Source organism: Pinus tabuliformis, chromosome 6 (genome assembly GCF_031772625.1).
Source record: "Pinus tabuliformis cultivar Carrire ecotype Pingquan chromosome 6, CPIR1, whole genome shotgun sequence".
Lineage (NCBI taxonomy): Eukaryota > Viridiplantae > Streptophyta > Pinopsida > Pinales > Pinaceae > Pinus > Pinus tabuliformis.
Window position 1 is genome coordinate 107,226,413 of NC_142292.1, and position 4,192 is coordinate 107,230,604.

General features: G+C 33.2%; 1 non-coding gene across 1 annotated transcript; it reads right to left on the reverse strand.

The window, feature by feature from the left end:
* Positions 1-224: 224 nt before the first annotated feature.
* TRNAP-AGG (transfer RNA proline (anticodon AGG)) lies at positions 225-296 on the reverse strand. The gene has a single exon. It is a non-coding gene; the product is annotated as a tRNA-Pro (tRNA).
* Positions 297-4,192: the final 3,896 nt, after the last annotated feature.

A 4,192-nucleotide genomic window follows, 5' to 3' on the forward strand; every position in this document is an offset into this window, starting at 1 on the left:
AACATTGATATGTTTATAATTTACCAATAGTAAGTTTTTCAAATTCCAAGCCATGTTCTCTATTGAAAATATTTCCTTTACCAATAGTAAATTTTTCAAATTCCAAGCCATGTTCTCTATTGAAAATATTTCCTCACTAGCATTAAAAAAATAATGAAATGGTCGACAGACCTCTCGAGAGAAAACGTCTACCTTCCTCCACATTAGTCGCGAGTAGGTGAAATGGGGCATTCCGAGAATTGAACGCGGGACCTCTCGCACCCTAAGCGAGAATCATACCACTAGACCAAATGCCCTGAGTTGTGATCTAATAGATGGATACATTAAGTTTAATTAGGCAGTGATAAATAAATCTGAAACACATATAAATGTGAACTCTACTTTTTCTAAACAGCGCGCCTTATAATACCGCCATCCTCAATATATTTAAAATATTCCAAAAATAACTTAAAACTTATAGACAGCAAAACAAAATTACATTGTTTTTTTAACGCTCTCTTACGTGAGATTTGAGCCCACCCTCCTTGGAACCAAAACTTTAATCCGGCAAGTTCATAAACTTAGTCGAGGTTGGACACCAATTTGCGGTTCAACATGGTGAATACGTAGATAGATACTCCCTCCTTTTGCTTTTTCGAGGTATAAATGCAGCAAAATGGCGGTGAAACCCTACCACTCCCTCCCTCGAGGGCGGAGTTTCTTGTCAACATTGGTTCTACTATACTCGCTCATGTAATGAGACAAGCAAGAATGCATGCAGGTTTCATTATAACACTAGTGAGACTATTTGTAAATCGATTTTAAAATAGAGAAGTAGCGTGTTTCACTACAATAAGTTTTTTTTATCAAAACAAAAGGTGATGAACAAAATCAAGGATCAATCAATGTGAATTTTGAAATAGTACATATATTTTGTTCTTTAATGAGTAGAGAAGCTATGTTATGTCAATTGTTTTAGTAATAAGATGTAGTGTGTTGCCCCAATTTTATAGTTCAATTTAATTCCATCGTAGATTTTGAGAATAATATTTTGGAATTCCATGAAGCAAAGTTAATTTTTTGAATTTTCTTTTTAAATATTCTTAAAATCTACAAGAGAGATAAAAATAATTCTAACTCTCCATTGGATCATATATCCTACTAAATTTTGTTCTCTAAAAAGATTTAACTAGTAAACCGTAACTAAAGTTTTGTATGATTTAATGAATGATATGTAGTTTTTTATCTATTTGGAAAGGGAAAATTTACAAAATCTAGCCTTAGTAGAACATCTTCAAGTAGAAGGTTATATTCTTTTTCAGGGTAAATTGAAGTACTTATATTTTATCTGAAAAAAGAGATTGTAGAGCTTGACATACATATCCACTTAGCATACCAGAAAACTAGAATAACCCATAAACCCAATCTAGTTAATCAAGACGTAATTATACAAACCATTTCTACAATAAAGACTTAATTATACTGGACATTTCCACAATAGATACATACAGGACAAAATAAGTACAAATACATTTCTACACTATTTGCAAAGTTGAAATCCATTAAGATAAGAGACCATCAAGATTATCAGTAAGAAATTGAATTCCAAACCAAACACTACGCCAACAAACTAAAGCAAAGATTGTCTCCATGGATTACAACGTTCTCCAGAAATTGATTTCAACAGAAGAAAACATAATTCTAGGAAATAACCAGCACCAATGAAATGAACAAAACATCAAGGGTATATAGCATCGCCTTCAAGTGTATAAACATCATAGTCCAAGTACAAAACCTAGAGCAAAGCAGGAATAGAGAACTCCAAATGGGCACAACAAGCATGGAGTGCAGGCAGTGTCTATTATACGCACAGACCAACCATCAAACATATCCCCACCTTCCAAATTCAGAATCCATAGACACCACTCGAATAATACCATATAATCTAACACCATGTCAAAAAACATAATGTAGAACCATATCCTCACTATCCAAATTCAGAAACCAAAGAAACACCATGAACCGAGAACCATCCATATAAAACAAAGTCATCCATAAACGCACAATGCCATAAAAATACCAATTAATCTACAACCGAATCAAAATCATAACATAGGAGCATCTCTCCACAGTGCTAACATCATACCAGCCAAAAGGTGCTCTTTAACAAATCAATGCCTAGACTAAAACATATTGAAGATACCGCGAAGAATCCAAGAAGCCATACTTTAACAATCTCATTGGAGACCTTCCAAACTTTACTACCAAAAACATTGTATTCCTTCGCCTTTAGTCATGGTTTAGCAAAGAGATTGTAGTAGGTGCCTAAGCACTTATGCCCAGATGATCCGTGAGGTCACCAAAAGCATAAGTAAGATTATATCATTTGTAAAGATAGATTCCAAAATTTATTTTAAATATTTTTAAATAATATTTTTATATTTCTAAAATTGTGTATTTAATTATGTGAACACAGTTATATTTTAAGATTTAAAGAAAAGTTTAGTAATAAGATTATATATTATAAAGTAACACCATAGGAGGATTTTCTAACAATGTATATATATATATATATATATATATATATATATATATATATATATATTTTAAATAATACATTAACAATAATTTTATTTTTTTAAATAAAAAATAAATTAACATAAAAATAATGTTTTTATTAAATAAATTAATCAATTAATAACTACATTTAAAAACAAAAGACATAAAATTTCCCATAAAATTTCCCTTTTGAAAACAACTAAAGAGAAATATAATTTTAACATAAAACATTCTTTTGAAAACAATTAAAGAGAGAATGAGAAGATGAGGCACCACCTTATGATAAGTTTGTCATCCTTCTTCATTTTGCCTTTAGTAGGTAGGACAATTGTTAGTTAGGTATAATCTTCCACACATGTAGCATGATCCATGTTTAATGGAGTTGGTACTATGCATCTCTCCTCTATGCAAGTTGTTTCTTTCCCATTCAATGAGCTATGATTATAAGTTGTCATTACCACAAACCTTCCACTATGATGCATGACTCAAACGTATCCAAGTGAATATTGATGGCCACCCTCCTCTTCCATTGACTCAATAATTCTTTATCTGCTTTGCAATTTTTTTGTGGATTTTCGAGTCTCAAATTTCTGGGACCATTTTAAGACCCTAAATGATTTTTTTGGTCATTTGAGGGACTAGGGGTTGCCATGGTATACCCTAGCCCCAACCAAAAGTTGTAATCCCCAAATAGTTCATTCCAATGAGTTATTGTGCAACTCAAACGAAGATTATATGTAAAATTTGTGCTCACATGAAGTTGATGTACCAACTAACCAACTCAGGTCCCACAAATTTTTTAGTGCTTCATCTTCTAAGGTTAGAGTTTTGGACCTCTAAGGTTCTTTCTTTATGTTAAAAGGTCATTATTTTGTCCTCTTATAATAGATTTTTGTGGATGTGTTTAGTTGTCATCTCTCTCTTCAAAGATAGCTACCACCATTCTAGCCAAGTTGTCTTCTACATTATTATATTATTTTATTGTTTATGGAAGTTTGGTTTTCATTATATTATTATGTTCTCTACTATATTTCTCTACGTGTGCATGTGTGTTATTTCCTTTCCTTCCTTTCATTTTCTTCCTTGTACAACCTAGATTGTCGAGAATGGATTGGACAATATGAAACAAAGAGTTCTTTTGGCACCACACTCATTGTTTTCTTTATTTGGGGTGAGTGATTCCCTTTAGCTCTCTTGGTTTATCCTTTTTCCTCTTGTCTTTCTCTTAGCAAATCATTGGTGTCATGGTTGGGAGAGTCTACCTAAGTCCTCCCCCCTTTGCTCCACCAATGGAATTCTACCCATGGTGGGTAACTGTGTTAAATCTACTTTTAGCTTAGTGGGGTTCATACATGTCGACCTTATCTTTGCAACCACATCCATTCCGGGAGAGTAAGCCTACCTCCTAGGCCTCCTCTCTTCTGTTTAGTCTCATATTAGTGTATTTTGGTGGCCTCTTCTACTTACCTCTCTCCACACCCAGTCATAGTCTTTTTCCCCTCTAAATTCTCTCCAAAATTTCACTTCCTTATTGTCATGCCGCCATGATGACGTCATGTGTATACTACCCAAAATGCATTTCATTGATGTTGTCCAAACTAGAAGGAGTCGTCATGGTCACAAGCGTCATCCTTGAACCCATGCAAAGATGAAT